The 18,145-nt window shown below is 46.1% G+C and overlaps 1 protein-coding gene and 1 pseudogene across 1 annotated transcript in view; both read right to left on the minus strand.

Moving 5' to 3' along the window:
- The window catches only part of XXYLT1 (xyloside xylosyltransferase 1), a 218,877-nt gene that overhangs the window by 23,956 nt on the left and 176,776 nt on the right, over nt 1-18,145 (minus strand). The gene's annotated exons all lie outside the window — the stretch shown is intronic.
- On the minus strand, nt 5,716-8,641 carry LOC105746828 (heterogeneous nuclear ribonucleoprotein A1-like; annotated as a pseudogene).

An 18,145-nucleotide genomic window follows, 5' to 3' on the forward strand; every position in this document is an offset into this window, starting at 1 on the left:
GGTATTCAAATTCCCATCTAGTTAACTCCGAGTTTTCATTTATGAGGTAAAATTTGCAAGGAAGTCATTCCTTCAGCCCCAGCCCTTCTCCATGCCTGACTGTTGAGCTGTGTCCCTGGTAACATCTCATGCAGCTATTTAACAAAACAGGCTTGAGGTTTCCTTTAATTGTGATGAAGATGAATTTTATAAAGCTTGATTGAAACCGCAGGGCCCACATAAACACTGAGGCCTACTCAGTCTTCCAAATTCAGAAGGAATGTGGGGATCCTTTGCTCAAAGTTGAAAAGAATTCAAATATTTGTTTCCAGATTAAAAAAGAAAAGGTGAAAATGCCTGTAGTAGTTTGATACGGTTATGAATTCCAAAAATAGATACTGGATTATGTTTGTAATCTGGTCTGGGTATGATTAAGTTATGATTACGGATTTGACTGGGCCACGTCATTAGGGTGTTGAGTCCCCATTCCTTGGTGGGTGGGGACTTACAGACAAAAGGCATGGCAAGTAAAGAGCTTAGGGTTTGGGTTTTTTTAAATTAAATTTATTGAAGTATATCAATTATACATAAACATACATAAAAAAGTGTATAGTAATAGTTGTGAACTTATAAAACAAACATATATGTATAATACAAGACTTTCATAACTTACCCTACCACCAGTACCTTGCATTGTTGTTACACCTTTTAAACTAATAATTAAAGAGCATTGTCAAAATATTACTACTCACCAAAGTATTTTTCCCCCAACCAACCCTATTATTATTTTTATATCATTCATACATGAACATACATAAACAAATAAGTGTACAGTAAAAGTTGTGAACTTACAAAGCAAACATGCATATCATCATACAGGGTCCCAAACATCAACCTTCCACCAACACTTTGCATTGCTGTGAGATAGTTGTTAAAAATTATGAAAGAATATTGTCAAAATCTTACTACTAATTATAGCCCTTATCTTACATTCGATGTTTTTCCCCCAACCCACCCTATTATTTTTTAAATATATATTTCATGATAGAAGTTGTAAACTTATAAAACAATCATGCACATGTGCAGAATTCTCAAACAACACCCTAGAGTTCAGGGTTTTTGATGTTGGAGTTTGATGCTGAAGCCTTAAGCTGCAGCCCCAGGAAGTAAGCTCACAGAGGAAACAGAAGCAAGCCCCAGGAAGAGAGGAACCCTGAGCCCAGGAAGAAGCAAGCCCTGGGAAGAGAATAACCCTGAACCCAGAAAGAAGCAAGACCCTGGAAGAGAGGAACCCAGGAAGCCTGAACCCTCACAGCTGTTGGCAGCCATCATGCTCCAACACATGAAAGTAGACTTTGGTGAGGGAAGTAACTTATGCTTATGGCCTGGTATCTGTAAACTCCTACATCAAATACCCTTTATAAAAACCAACCAATTTCTGGTATCTGGCATCAGAACCCCTTTGGCTGACTAATACAATGCCAATACTGTGCGCTGTGAACTCGCAGGAGACTTCCAAATGCAAGCTGCCCCCAACATTTACCTCAGAGCAAACCCTGAGAAGAACTCCCCTTTGCGTCCATCTTCAGGGGCTTCCTACTTCTCTGTTCTTTTCTCCAAAAGAGTATGAGATGCAGGCAAGTCAGTTTTGATCTAAGGTGGTTTCAGTACCCTGATAGACTAGTGACAACCTCAAATTGAAGACAGCCTCTGAAACCTGACTCAGGGTAGAGCTGGTTCTGATGTAACACACACACACACACACACACACACACACACACACACACTCACTCACTCACTCACTCACTCCAGTGGCTGACATATACTAAGCACTTCTCACATGCCAGTTAACATATCTGTCACAATTTATATGAATTATCGCACTTGGTCTTCAGGAAAACTTTGTGAAGCAGGTCACAATATGACAATAACAACAGCCAATACATGTTGGCCAGAACATGTGCCTGGTACAGTTCTAAGGGCTTTACATATTCAAACTCATTTACTCTTCATGACAAACTTGTGAGGTAGGTGCTATTATTGTTTTAGAGACGAGGCAACTGAGGCTTACGGTTTAAGCAATTTAGCCAAAGTCACCCAGTTAGTAAGTGATGGGGCCTGAATTCGAACCCAGGCAGCCTGAGTCCAGGGCCTCCTCTTGTTATATTGCCCTCTACGGCCTCTGAATGCACCAAGAATTCTCTTCTCAGAGAAACCATACCCCCCAGCATCTGCTCTGTGACATGGTCCTGGGGCTCCCTCCCATGGCTCCTGAGGCAGCAGGGGCATGTGGGTGGAGAAAGGACCCTCTGGCACCAATAACATTGTATGGAGCAGTGAGGGTGGGCAGAAAGTAAGCTTCAAACCAAATGTGCTGTCAGAGCTGGATCATGCTAGTTGAGGGCAATCAAGACAAGTATGTGGAGAACATGACCTTAATGATGAACGAGGAGGAAAGACCGGTCGCATCATAAAGGCCCAGGAGTGGCCAGCGGTGGAGCGACAATGTGCTCCAGGGCTAGAGGCAGCAGCCAGGCAGAGAGGCACTGGGGCCCAGGAGCTGGCAAGGTCTCCAGGGAACTGGTCACTGCATGGTTGGTCCCTGGGGCAGAACCCGTGTGCCAGGAGCGAGAGATCAACCAAAGTCCCTGTGACTCGCCATGGGATCAGGTGGCCTAGAGGTCTGCTCTCTGCATGCCCAGGCACCTGCTCATGGGATCCTGCCCGGTGCTCTCCGGGCCGCCTGAAGCCTGAGTCTCCACAGCAGGCCACAGCAGCACAGAGTGCACAGCAGCCCTGCCGACTGGCTGGGAAGTTTTGCTGCTTCCCCTTTTCAATCTCACCTCTTTAAGCACCGACTGCTCTGCCATCCCAATGCATCTGTTTTCCAAAGCTGTGGAGGCCAAAGGAAAAACTGTGGTGGAGAGCACTGTATAATTAACACCGAATGTTCTTCGGGAGCTGGCGGGCATGCTGGAGGTCAGGTGCTCAAAGAACAATCACTCTGTTGAAGAGGGTCTGTTTTTGACTCTCCCTCTCCCTTCCTAAGAGATTAAAATAAACTTTGAGGGATAAAGAAAATAAACATGTTTGGCTTCACATTTACCTGGTAGGCCCTAAGGTTGCTGCATGGACTCTTGTTTGGACAGACTGTGGCCCCTGTCCATCAACACCACCCAGGGGTCAAGGCCACAGAGGGACACACGGAGCAGACCCAGTACGGCCCGCCTGCACCGTCAGCCTAGACTCAGCCAAGTCTGCTGAAAGGGAAAGCTGTTATTTATAAAAAACAAGTTCACAAGCCCCTTTCCCTGCAGCAGTTAATGTGGCAAAGATAGAACTATTTGATGGAGAATTAAATGCAGTCACTGTTATTTGAAATCTCATTCAATGTAGAGGTTCTTACGATTTATCTTTTTTTTTTTTTTTTTTTTTAAGTATAGCTTTGGTAATATTTGGAATCTGTTTCTCACTGGGCACAAACGGGAATGGGAGGAGAAAAATTCTTCCTGTCTATACTTTAAATTTAAAAACAGACTAAATAAATTCACAGAAGAAAGTAGAGAAGTTTGGGATCTGGCATCTCCTTCTCTACACAAAGCCTTCTGAGATCTTACATTTGAAATTAATCTCCCCACCACCCTGTTCCCACTGCTTCCCACAACAGGCCATCCCAGCACTCTGTGCCACAAGCGGGCCATTCTGTCCCCCCACCTCTCGTCCCCCAGTCTGTGGACTTCTGATGGACAGTGTTGGCTTCCTCTTTACTTCTGAATCTCCTGCCTAGCATGGGGTCTTGTCTCAGGTCTGGTCACCTGCGTGAGATGGGACAGGATTCTGACTGCCAAGATAAAAAGGCCACGAGAGTCAGGGTTTGGCGCCTCTCCCACAGGGCAGGAATCCGCAGTCTTCTACCCTGACCTGACTCCAGCTCCTCAGCACAACCCGCCCCTGGCCCCCGTCCAACCTCAGCACCTCTGCTCCCCAGCACCCTCCTCTTGTGCTCCGACCAGACCAAAGTCCCTGAAGTGCCTGCATATGCCACCCTCTCCGAGGCGCCCGTGCCTGCTGCTCCCCCGGCTGGAGGGCCCTTCTCCCTCCTTGTCCGCCAGAGATCTGCTCTTCATTAACACCCAGCTCAGAGCTCACACCCTTTGTGAAGGCTCCTTCCTTGCTCCTCTGGGTCTCAGACCCCTCTGGGGTCGCCCATTTGTCCTGCGTGCCTCTCTGTCCTGGTAAACACTGAGTTCTTTGAAGTCAGGGACTGCGTCTTTTTAATCTCCAAATCCCCACTGTCTAGCCCAGAACCTGGCACAAAGTAGGCACACAGTACCTACTATTGAAGTGAATTCTTCTAGGCAGGTATACTCTCACTGCCACATAGCCAGAACCAAACAGGTCTTTTCCAAGATAGCTAGGTTCCACTCTGCGACCAAAAGGCCAACGCTGGTTCCCAAAAGGTCTCTGGGAACAACCCCAGCAACACCGCAGCCTTGGTGCTATAACCTACAAAGCAGCTGATAGCACGTGACAGTGAGTTAGAACCAGTAAACACTAGGTGACCTGTCGCCTGCCCGGCTGTCATTCTTGTAGAGCTGAACACGCATAACCAGACAGAACGTAATTTACATCGCATGAGCAAACATCGTAACTCCATTGCCACCTTCACCAAAATCTCTAAAATCACACTGGGAGAAAACACACAGAATCTTCCTGGCAGACTAGGATTTATACTCTCAGGGCAACAAAATGGTGGAACTGGTAAAAACAAAAAACAAAAAAAAACTCCTTTTGCAAAACCATTCCCTTCCCATTTATTAATTTTTCTAGAAAAGTATATAACTTCTATCTGCTTTAAGTAAATATTTTAAAACACTAATCAGTCTCAGGTTGGGATAAAATGTAGTGGCTATAAATACATCTCTGATTAAAATATTTTCTGAATGAAAATGAGAACACCTGCCTCTTTATTAAGATGAATTATATGAAATTGGCATGGGTCAGAAAAATATGGTATGCTTAATTCTCTACATTTTTCCAACAGGATACAATGGCTGTTTTCCGATTTTGCTTCCTTCTTTTTACCTCTAAGGAATGAAAAAGGTATCCTTTTTTTTCCCAAGGAGATATCAAACTGTTTGATTACACATGATAATGGATGATACAAAAGCTTCATTTTCCATCTATAACTTCATCTGGTACCACTATTCAATTTATATATATTGCATAGGATGTGCCAACAATCATTTTCATAACCAAATAAAATTCTGTAATTTTGCTTGGGTGACCCTTTTAAATGATGAACTCCAGATCACAACACAGTAACTGTCAGTTCAAATATACCAAGGTTTCTGAAGACAAATGGCTTCTCTCTCCGCAAGCAGTCTTCTATGATTGCAAATGACTTCTGAATGGAACCTGGCATCATGCTGAAGGAATTCTAACTTTATACTGTTGGAGTAGTTTATCAAGATGGCTTTAGAGTAGCCTAACTTTACACAGCACATTTTTAAAAGAGACACACTTATTCAGCATGCAAATCAGATTATTACATTTAGCAATCAACAGCATGGGTTCAAAAAATAAAATCTACATTAAAACCCTTTGTTGGAATGCTTTACACTTTCCACAGAACAGAAACTAAAATAACTTGTTACACAATTAGTCACCAGTACAGTCCATACACGAGCATTATCTAAAACATGTCTTCTTTGTCGTAGCTAGGCCCTGCCACCACGACACTTGGTTGAGTTCATAAATCGACTGGAACCTGTAGCTTCCCTGTCACTTCTTTGTCTGTCCTCTCCTGCTAGGCTTTATTTCCTTGCAGTAATTAAAACTTTCTGCAATTGCCATAGCTATTGCTGCTGCTAGAACCACCAAAGCCACCTTGGTTTCATGGTTTGGCAAAGGATTGGCCTCCACCTCCATAAGGGCCAGTGCTTCTGCCTTCAAAGTTTCCTCCCTCCGTGGGTCCAAAATTTGGAAACTGATTGTTGTAACTGCCAAAATCATTGCAGCTTCCACCACCTCCAAAATTGCTGCCATCATTATAAAGCCATTATAACCATCCCCATTGCCACCGTATCTACCACCACCTCAGCTGCCACCAAAGCCACCTCGACCCCTGACGTTTCCTCCACAACCAAAGCTGTCATTCCCACCAAAGCCAACTCCACCAAAGTTCCCTGAACCCCTTCGACCTCTTTGGCTGGATGAAGCACTGGCCATCTCTTGCTTAGACAGGGCTTTCCTTACCTGATTGTTGTGGCCATTCACAGTATGGTATTTCTGAATGACAATCTTATCCACAGAGATAAGTCATCAAAGGTTATAAAAGCAAAGCCTCCCTTTTTGCCACTGCCTCGGTCAGTCATGATTTCAATTACTTCAGTTTTCCCAAACTGCTCAAAATAATCTCTTAGGTGCTGCTCTTCAGTCCCTTCTTTAATGCTACCAACAAAGATCTTTTTCAAAGTTAAGTGGGCACCTGGTCTTTGGTAGTCTTCTCTTGAGGCAGCCCTCTTTGGTTCCACAAGTCTTCCATCCACCTTGTGTGGCCTTGCATTCATGGCTGCATCCATTTCCTCCACCATGGCATACATGACAAACCCAAAGCCTCTGGAGAGCTTGGTGTTTGGATCTCTCCTTACCACACAGTCCGTGAGTGTTTCTCATTGCTCAAAATGGCTCCTCAGACTCTCATCAGCTGTGTCAAAGCTTTAACCCTCTGATGAAGAGCTTCTGCAGCTGTTCAGGCTCTTAAGGAGACTCCTACTTAAACATGACTCCTACTTAAACAGCGGGAGGAAAGACCAACTATGCATCCTCAGCAGCTTCCATCCTTGGGAAAAAGGAGTAAACAAAGAATCTTACCTCATAGGTATTACGTTAATCAAAGTCTGCACCTGACCGGGAACACTTGAAGCTAATGCTAATGACTGTCACTGCTGTGGGAGGAAGACAGAGGGTGGGACTGGGAATACTACATGGAAATGGTGATTTGCTCAGGACAGGAGACTGGGATTCCAGGCCACAGGGCTGGTCCTAGTTTACTCAATGCTGGCCACCTGATGTTCTCGCGGCCAAGGAAAAGGGGAGTGCAGAACACAACCCCACCCCAGCAGCCTGTCTCATTTCTGAATTTTGTCAGGGACACATGGGCCTAAGCCACCCATACCCAGAACTCAGAAAGAATTGGGCGAGGGAGGGGAAGCAGGGAGTTAAGTTTAAAAAGGAAAACGGGGAAACGGACTTGGCCCAGTGGTTAGGGCGTCTGTCTAACACATGGGAGGTCCGCGGTTCAAACCCCGGGCCTCCCTGACCCGTGTGGAGCTGGCCCATGTGCAGTGCTGATGCGTGCAAGGAGTGCCCTGCCACGCAGGGGTGTCCCCCACGTAGGGGAGCCCCACGCGCAAGGAGTGCGCCCCGTAAGGAGAGCCGCCCAGCGCGAAAGAAAGTGCAGCCTGCCCAGGAATGGCGCCGCCCACACTTCCCGTGCTGCTGATGACAATAGAAGCGGACAAAGAAACAAGATGCAGCAAATAGACACAGAGAACAGACAACTGGGGGTGGGAGGAATTAAATAAATAAATAAATAAATCTTTAAAAAAAAAAAAGGAAAACGTTCTCTGCCTTTTAAAGGTTACTGATGGCCACTGTCTCTGGGCCTTTACCTCGACTTAGATAAATGAGGGAAGAGCCTATGTTCTGTGGGACCTTTTGAATCCATCAAAGAGCTGCTGGGCAAGAGAACTATGACTCAGGCCTTGGGCAACTAGAAAAAAAAACTTAGGGAAAAAAACACCATCCTGTCAAATGACCAATTCAAATGGCATCTTTTGACCTTGCAGAATAAAAGAGAGTCCCTGAAATATCTCAAAAGCAAACAGGAACTGGGGTCATGCTTCTGGTTTCTGAGTAAGGCCAGCACAGACTGACAGTACTTAATGTTCCTGCTAAGTCATGTGTTCCTACAATGCTTCCCCAAAAAGGATATAAAAGTTTGGTGCTCCAAAAGTTCATTGCTTCAAGCCTATTGTTTGGTATTTTGAGCACATTTTCCCATAACATTGTCCTCATGGAGCTTGGGCTCCTTTCTACATATTAAACACAGATGGACCTAGTGATACGAGGTAAATGAGAACTCAGCAGGGCACTCTGGGACCGCATTCCCATGAAGATGGCCATGAGGGGTCCGTGTATGCAAGCTCACACATGTGTGTTTTGCAGGAGGGCAGGTGTCATGAAAGAAAAATGGGGCCTTAGAAACAGAAACAGAAGTGTAGGGAAGTAATACAATGACAAGAAGTACTAAGCAGAGGAGATGATCCTGAGTCCCAATAACTCTTTACATCTACATCGTATTGAATCCTTCTCTCTAAGATGGTTCACTTCCCAGGTAGGAACAAAGGTAAGCAGCTCACTTGGGGGCAGCAACAGGGTAGAAGCAGATTCCTGCTGCTTGCTAGAAAAGGATCTTTACAACTCAGCTGCACAAATTATGACTGGAGAATATTATGCATGACTAAATTACTCATTAAGGACATGGAAACCCCAGGTGCCCAGAGGACCAGGCAGTGATGTGAATGAGTGAAGGGCCAAGCAGCGGTGTACATGAATGAAGCTGACTGGAGAGGGCCTTGTTGGAGACGTGGACCATACGTGCCATCTAGCAGGGGTAACCACTGCTCAGCTCCAGGTCCAGTCTCTGGAGAGAAGGCGGGCCACATATTGCCACACCTTCTCAGTTCTATAGTCCCGATTTTAAATGTTGATGACTAATATGCTTTAACAAAATATGCTACAGGAACCAGCAAGAGAGGGGTGTAGTAAGGAGCTCCTAGAATCAGCCCCTGCTACAAGGCAGCTAGTAAACATTCAGAGTTATCTGAAGCACCGGTTTGGGGGCTCCAGGAGACCGGAAGAGCATCCTGCAACGTCCTTGAAGTAATGGAAGGAGACTGCCCATCTGCAGAGAAGATTTGTAAGTAGAGTGCTCCACGCCATGGAGGCCTGTGCCCAACCTCCACTGGGGGCAGAAGCCGCCTTGGGAGCTGTTTCGGGGCTGGAATTGAAAACTCCACTTCCCAAAAAAGAGGAAGAGACAGTTGGGTGCCAATTTCAGCTACTGATTAGTAAATTCAGTGGGCCAAAGTGTAATCCTAAGAACAGTTAAAGTTTGAACTTGTCCAAGTCAGAAAGAGGCCATTAGCTGCCATCTTAACTCTGCGCCTGGCACAAGGGGAAACAAGGGAGACTGAAAATCACAGTACTGGTCGGGACTGGCTTTTTCCCATCCAGGTCAGATTGCAGCTCTGGCCTAAGCCCCAACCCCACCTCCAGCAGGAAGAAGCTGGGGGGACCTGCACCAGCCAAGCCACAGAGGCCAGTGATTATCCTACTTTGGTGGTGCAGGCCGCCCCTGGAGCTATTCTGTGGCTGGAATTTGAAGCTCCATTTCCCCAAAACAGGGGAGGAGGAGACGGTTGGCCACCAATTTCAGCTACTTTATGGCTAAAGTATAACCCTAAGAACGGCTAAAGTTTGAACCTGGGCATGTCAGAAAGAGGCCAGTAGCTGCCATTTTGACTCTGCCCCCAGCATGAGGGGAAGCCAGGCTGACTGAAAATCACAGTGATGGTAGAGATGGTTTCTTTCACCCAGATCAGCCTGCAGCCCTGGTCTAGGCATCAGCCCCACCTCTGGCAGGAAGGAAGCTGGCGGGCCCTGGACCAGCCTACCCAGGTAACTGCAGGTACATCTGGCTGGCACAGGCTGAATAATCAGAAGTCTACTGGGGCAACTGTGGTCATCCTGGACCTGCACTGCATAGATTGCTGCCCACACCTGCAGCTCCATCCCTGCCCCATGACAATGCAAGGTGTTCGTGAAGGGTTGATGTATGAGACCCCTGTATGATGTTATGCATGTTTACTTTCTAAGTTCACAACTCTTACTATATACTTATTGTTTATGAATGTTTATATATAAAAGATATAAAGATAATAATATAGGGTGGGTTGGGGGAAAAATGCTTTGGTTAGTAGTAATATTTTGACAATGCTCTTTAATCATTAGTTAAAAATGTTTAACAACAATGCAAGGTATTTGTGGTAGGCTGAGATATGAGAGTCCTGAATGATGTTATATATGTTGTGTTCTAAGTTCACAACTATTACTATACACTTATTGTTTGTGTGTTTACATATGAGTGACATACTTAAATAAATTTTTTAATGGAAAAAAAAATGCTACAGGCCCAAAAACAAAACAAAACCAAAATCCCTCATTGTCCATGGGACACCCCTTTCCCAATGCCTATATTTAGAACAAGTTGTTTGGTTCTTGGGTTCCCAAATCTAACTAAAGACCAGAATCACTTTGGGTGCATGTTTAAAATGCAAATTTGAGGTCCCACCCTAGATCAACGCAATCATAATCCCGCAGGAGGAGGCCTAGGAGTCTTTTTTTTTTAAACTGGCTCCCTGGGTGACTGTGATGTGGCTATACTGACATTTGGGAACCCCTGGCTAGTTTATATTTCTACTTTCCTTATAGTCATAGATATAACCAAATATCTACTTTTGTCTCATACTAGTTCATAATGATAAAATAATGCAACTACAAAAAATACTGCCAAAGCTTCCCAAACTTCTCAGCAGGGAAAGGACCTGGAGACCCATCCGGTGCCACATGGGTGAAACTGTATCTTACCTAAAATATTTAGAAAACTTTAGTAGTCTATTCTGTATTATATTATACTCTATACCCACAAACGTTTCCCTGGACCCCCTGAGATGGTTCCCTCATCTGCTTGTTGTTTTTGCCTGTTGTTTGTGTTCATTGTCTGCTTGTTGTTTTTCTTTTCTTTTTTTTCCTTTTTGCTCATTGCCTGCTCACTGTTTGTTTTTTCTTTAAGAGGCACCAGGAAATAAACCCGAGACCTCCCATGTGGGAGGCAGGTGCTCAACTGCTCGAGCCACATCTGCTCCTGCTTGTTTGTTTTTGCTAGTTGTCTGCTCATTGTTTGCTCAGTGTCTTGCGTGTTGTTTGCTCATTGTTTGTCTTCTTTAGGAGGCACCAGGAACCAAACCTGGGGCCTCCCATGTGGGAGGCAGGCACTCAACTGCTTGAGCCACACCCACTCCCTCCCACAAATTTTTTTTTAAGATTTTTTATTTATTTTTCTTCCCTTCCACCCGAAACCCCACCCCCTGCCTGTTGTCTGCTCTTTGTGTCCATTTGCTGTGTGTTCTTCTGTGACTGCTTCTGTCCTAATCAGCGGCACCAGGAATCTGTGTTTCTTTTTGTTGCGTCATCTTGTTGTGTCAGCTCTCCGTGTGTGTGGTGCCATTCCTGGGCGGGCTGCACTTTCTTTCACGTTGGGCGACTCTCCTTACAGGGTGCACTCCTTGTGCGTGGGGCTCCGCTACATGGGGGACACCCCTGCGTGGCACAGCACTCCTTACATGCATCAGCACTGTGCATGGGCCAGCTCCACACGGGTCAAGGAGGCCCGGGGTTTGAACCGTGGACCTCCCATGTGGTAGGTGGATGCCCTATCCATTGGGGCAAGTCCACTTCTGCCCACAAATGTTTTAACACACCATATTTCCCCCTACTAAATCTTTGTGTAAAATGGACTCTTCAAGGAGATGTAATGTTTATCCTGTGATTTTGGGTACCCCAAGTACTCCCAAGTACAAGTGTCCCCAGGATATTTATACCTAAGTTTGAGAGGCACAGACTTATGTCTATATGCCATATTATTTCATTTGATCTAAAGATAATGGCAAAAATAAATAAATAAATAAATAAAAAGGGAAAATGCCATGTAAGTCCACAGTAGGGAAGCTCACACGCAAAATTATTTGACCAGATTTTCATATAAATTTATGTTCTAAAAAAAATGCATGTATGTGTTAGAAATTTGTTAGATGGGGGAAAGCGATGACATAAGAAACCATCCTTGAACAACACACAGTTTCAAAGGCTAATGACTTAAGAGTGGTTTATTTATGTTTTTCATAAAAATAAGCAGTCAACCAAAACTTAAGCATTTAAATTGCTCCAAGACCACTTTTGGAAGGTTTCTTGTTGTGCTGCTTTGTAGTGTAAGTAGCTTGGATTCCTCCAGAAACCACAGTCCAGGGTCTGCCTCTGTGTCGATATACAGGGCCTCAGAACCATAACCTGGAGGCCTGGTTCAGCCATCCATGGGCCCAGAGCAGGGAGACTGAAAGAACACTCCTGGAGCTCTGGACATCTGAGCAGGCATCCCACAGACAACAGAAAAGCTGAACAATAGCTTGGAGACCTGGTTCAACCATCCACAGGGCCAGAGGGTCAGTTCCTGCTATCCACCCCATCGATGAGCCCCCCAACCCCGGCAATTCTACCATTGTCTGTAAATTTGTGAGGAAGACCAGGGAGTTCCCAGTCTCTCTGCACTTACCTTTGCCTTTCTGTGTGACATTCCCAACTGCCACCAGCACTGAATGTCATGCTCTTGCCATCCGACCTTCCCTTACCCCAATATCAAGACTTCTTGGTAAGCGTAAAGTCTTCCTTTTTCCTGGAATATTTATGGTTCAGTAAGTGTGAGACTGCTGATTAATTTCAGGCAGCAATTAAACTGATGTGTAGCATTTAACTATTGATTCAAATGCCATAGTTATTGATTCTTAAGGAAAAGGAATATTTAAATTAAATCTTTTTATAAATGTGACCAATTTGTTATTAATAAAGTGATAGCCAATCACTAAGATTACATTACATTATCACTGTGGGAAAAAAAAATCTCTTTGTGGAAACTAAATATACCTTCATTCCATCATTCACTCACGTTCCTGATGGAGAAATGTTCTCGCTTTATTCTGTACCACCTCCCCAGCAAGGTTTAGGCCCCAGATTGGCCCCAGATCCAACATCTCTCATGAGGTTAGCCACTTCCTCTCTCTGCCCTCAAAGTGGTGTCTCGGTCTCATTAGGCTGGTGTGTTCCAGAGCTCTGTGATTGTTATGGGGAGGAGCCCAGAGCAGGTTGTCTGTGCAGACCTGTATGTGACAGAGGTAAGACCCCTGCTGGCGAGGCGAGAAACTGCACTCACGCAGGAGTTGAGGAGGGACCCCAGGCCAGGAAGGGTCTGGGGCACCATGAGCAGAGACGCTTTGAGGGTGGAAGCCCAACGGAGGCAACGGAAGGCAAGTCCTCTCTGTCATTTTTCACCACTGTCTTCCTACTGCCACCTCCCTCAGTAACTGACAAGGTAGACTGCCTGACAGAACACTCGAGCTCTGGACATCTGAGCGGCACCCCTGACCGCAGATAAGCTGCTCTCAAGGATGCTAATAAAATCAGAGGCTCCTCTGAGTCTTTTTTCTGTTGGTAATAGGATTAGAAAATAAAAATAAATGCCAGATATACTTGGAGGCACCACCCCTTTGCCGTGTGGAGCAGAGCTTTTGTTTGGTTTTGCCTAGATGACCTTCCATTTACAGCTTCACTCCAGCAGAGACCCAGAAGCTGCCTCCAAGTACCTTTCAGAAAGAAGAAAAAGGGCCACAAAGTGCTGGGGGCAAAATTAACAACAGCTATCAGTATTCTCCCCACCTTTAATCCCTTCCACGTGCCTCCCACTTCACGTTGGCCAAGCCCTGTTACCTCTTTTAAGCCACAGTGATTTCTTAAATCAGAAAAATGGAAACGCTAGAATGGAAGAATGGAAAACTCACTCCTCACAGCTGCCAGCACGCGGGGACCCTTCTCCCGCAGTGGGCCGCCTGCCAGCGCTGGCGAGTGCTAGAGGGTTCTGCCTGCCACAACCAAAAGCCATTCTCTCTGGGTGAAAGGGCTCTGGTGCCACTACCTCTCAACAGCAACTGTCAAATCTGAGGTGGGGCTGAAAACATCCCTCCCCAGTTTGTGTTTTTAGCAGCCTTCCCTGCACTACTTCCTACTGGGAGCGGAAGTCAAGAGAGAACTATTAACCTGCAGAGGCACCCCTGGGTGGGGCTTTCCCCACATTATACTGCTCTTCTATCTGTTTCCATTTTTTAAAATTACATAACTCTATAGTAAAACCAGCTAGGCACAAACATTCATTAGAAAAAATGAGCAATCTGAGCAAGACAAAAAGAAATCCTAAGAACCAGTTATTATTGGAACTTTTCTCGACAATCTTCAACTGCTACCAATCTGCTGAATCTCGTTTTACTCATTTCAAAACTTAGTAAAATATGTATTTTTTAAAAAATGATAGCCTGTTTGTAAAACACATGTTGAAAATAGCACTTACATATGCCTACCACCAAGAAAGAACACTTTTAACATACCATGAAACAATTCCTCTCTCCCCCCCTCCCTCACACTCACACACACACACGAAGCTAGAGCTCAGAGTATTTCAGCCTAGGAAAGCAAACCCAAGGACTGTCCTCAACAACACAGTATTGCTGAAGTTGTTTCCCTCCAAGCATTTATTAATAATGATAAAGGCAGCTATCATTTTGTGAGTACTATGCTCAGAGCGGAAATGAAGTATCTACAAGGAGGCAGAACCAGGATTTGAAATCACCCCAATCTATCTGCTCCCCAAACTCACACTCTCTGCATGACACCAGATCCTTTCTCTTCATTTTTTGCAGATCTCCATTCTCAAACAGGAGTGTAATTTTAAAAGGGAAAGCACAAACATGGTGGTTCCACATCAGAGGCCAAAATCCTGGAAGCCACCTTCATTAACAGCTACAAAGCGGCTGTTTACCTGACCACCTTAAGGAGCACGCTAGCGAACGTGGTGATACCAGGACCCGGCTCTCCCAAGGCAGAGGTGAGGGTGTGTGAGGGAGAGAGAGAAGGAGGGAGAGAGAGGCAGGAGGGAGGGAGGACAGGATGGAACTGGGCTGGGCTGCGTGGGTGGGTCTGTGTGTATCCCTGCAGGCAAGGGCAGTTCTCAAGGCAGGCAGGTGTGCGAGGTGCCCACGTTTCTTATGAAGAGGGTGAATTCTGTAAGCAGTACAGGGACATGCTAACAGTGACCAAGTCTGAACAGTAGGGCCATCCTGGTCCACTCATTTACCACCACTGGTGCAGACTCTTAAATCAGTTTCTTTCCTGCTGCCTTTGGGCCTGTAAGGTTGACAAACAGGTTTCTAATACATGCTGCCCTCAGAGAACCTTAGGGCTGTATTACCTCCTTTACCACAAAACTGAATTTTCAACATTATAAACTAAACTAAAAGATTTACAATAGAAACAAAGTGGCCCTACTACATGCTTCCTGGGAAACATATGTAAACATAAGACATCACTGCTGCCTCCAGTGGTAGAAACTTGGTTCAAATAGCACGTGCATGCTACATATGCAAAATGTACATTAAAATGGGCTGTGAACGCCTTAATAACTCATTTCTACCACAGTTTACTTGGCATTACTGTTGCTGCACACATGATGTTAATATCAGTAAACTAGTATACCAAATTAGAGTAAAAAAAAATAGTTATTATTCTTAAAACTAGCAGACCATTTCCAACTAAGAACTCAATCTATGAACTGGAAAAGTGAAGCAAGGCACGCTGACATCTCAGCTACTTCTTGGTAAAAGCTACTGAAATCTAGGTCACGTTCCGTGAACTGTTACAGCTGCACACTGAGCAGCTGATACACATGGGAGTAGCTGGATGCTTTGGGCTTTCCCAGGCTCCAGAAGATCTGCTTGTACTGATCACTCTGCTCATTCCTGAGCCCTGTACTATTAACCTCAAGGCAACACAGAATAGGGCCGCACTCCCCAAGCTGAACCCTCCATCTTCTAGCCCCAGATGCTTGGAGAAGCCACAGGACACAGTCAAGAAGACTGGAGTCTGCTCTGGGTTTGATTGCAGCTGTGCCACTCATAAGTTGAGTGAACTGGAGCAAGTGGCCAGTCCTCTCTGAGTCTGAATTTCCTGTAAGATGGGAATACTAATACGTATCTGGAGGCTCTGGTGAAGATTAAATGGCATTTTGCATGAACAGCCCTTGCACAGAGGCTGGCCACAGCTGGTTCTTGGTCAGTTTCTGTCCTTACTCTCTTCCATGGTAAGAATGGAGTCCTTGCAGGGGAAACTCTCCACCTGAAGGTACAGTTTAAGATGGCTCCAACCATGAGATTTAAACAGGGGTTGAGATAAGCTCAGTGCGGTCTCAGAAAACCCCCAACTTCTGGCAGTACCTCCTGACAAACAAGTAAGGGGAAACGAACTTGGCCCAGTGGTTAGGGAGTCCGTCTACCACATGGGAGGTCCGTGGTTCAAACCCCAGGCCTCCTTGACCCGTGTGGAGCTGGCCCATGCACAGTGCTGATGCACGCAAGGAGTGCCCTGCCACGCAGGGGTGTCCCCCGCACAGGGGAGCCCCACGTGCAAGGAGTGCGCCCCGTAAGGAGAGCTGCCCAGCGCGAAAGGAAGCGTAGCCTGCCCAGGAATGGCACCGCACACACAGAGAGCTGACACAACAAGATGATGCAACAAAAAGAAATACAGATTCCCGTGCCGCTGACAACAACAGAAGCTAACAAAGAAGAACCCGCAGCGAATAGACACAGAGAACAGACAACTGGGAGGGGAGGAAGGGGAGATAAATAAATTAATAAATAAATAAATCTTAAAAAAAAAAAAACTAAGAAAGTTCTGAAAGTTTATTTGGGGAGGGGTGTTAATATGTTAACGCTTATTGTATGCCAGGTACTGTTGTAAGAACTTTATGTATCTCGCCATATTGTAAATCTCACAACAGCTCTGTGATGTAGGGATTATCCTTCATCCTCCTCAACCGCTGAGGAGGCCGAGGTAAAGGACTGGCCCAAGGTCTCGGGACCAGCAAGGGCAGCCAGGCACTGCAAACCCAGACCGAGGCCTCCACCACAAGACCTGCTGCCCTTTTGTTGGAATCCTTCCCTTTTTCATTGGTTTGGGACTCCCCTTCTGTTTCACCACCTTTTCCTGGTCCGAGCCTTCATTTCACTTTCCACTTATTCACTCCACAAACATTTGCTGACACCACCTCCAGCCAGGCACTGGGAAGAAGAGCGTGGCTGGGAGGGAACCTGCACAGCACCCACAGGGCTAAGTAATGAAGCAGGTAGTAGTGACGGCCAGGGGGAAAGGGCAGAAAAGTGCCCTGGACATTGAGACAGGGCAAGAGGGAGCGCATGGGCTGGAGATCAAGGAATGCCATGAAGAAGGCATCACTGAGGTGGCCTGAGGACAGAAACGCCTTCTCAAGGTGAGATCGGCGAGGAGCCTCTCCAGGTGGCAGGAACACCACAGGCAACGACAGAGGTGCGCCCTGCGCACACCAGGGAACGGTGAGCGTCCTGTTTGACTGGACGTACCGAGTCAATGCCAAATCACTGAGTCCTTGAACGCCAGGCCCTGGGTGTTAAAATTCTGAACACATTCCAAGATTCCAGTAAGGAAGCAGGATGAAGACCCGCCATGGAGCCATCTGGGGCACCTTACCATCCTGCCATGACTGTGCTCCTGGAAAGCTGCACTGGGGGGCGGGGGGTAAGGGGGAAGAGGAGGGGAGGCGCCTTCTCCCTCCTCCACATGGAGCCCTGAATGCAGTTGAGCCAAACTGTTTCTCCCAAAAGTGGAGCCACACTGTGCTCCCCAAAGCTGGGGGACTGGAAGCCCCAGAAGAGACTACTGCCTGGGAAGCTGGGAGATGCTGTGAGTCACTAGTCTCCTGGCTTCCACTGCATTTAATTTCCTTTCATTTCATTCCAGGTAATAAATAAACCATTTTTGAGCACCTACTCTGCACAGGGTACTGTGCCAGGATCTGAAAAGGAGACAAAGAGACCTTAGAGCTGTGTGAGGCACCCAGAAGAACTATATGCCTGGGGCATGTGACGTGTAGTGACTTTCCTTTTCCTCTGTATCACAAAACCAATCCTTGCCTCCTGGGCACTAAACACCCGAGTCAGTTTTGCAGCCACAAGCCAAATCATTCCAGCCTGATGAACATCCTTTGAGACCACCAAACTGAAACCCCTCCCATGGGCCCCATGAGATACAAATCGCTGTCATTTCCCTAGCACCTGAAACAGGTTCCCCCCCCAAGCCTACAGGTAGTCATGTTGTACAACCATGTCATGATCAAGAGTTTCTGCTAATT

The sequence above is a fragment of the Dasypus novemcinctus genome, chromosome 4 (assembly GCF_030445035.2).
Source record: "Dasypus novemcinctus isolate mDasNov1 chromosome 4, mDasNov1.1.hap2, whole genome shotgun sequence".
In the NCBI taxonomy this organism is placed as follows: domain Eukaryota; kingdom Metazoa; phylum Chordata; class Mammalia; order Cingulata; family Dasypodidae; genus Dasypus; species Dasypus novemcinctus.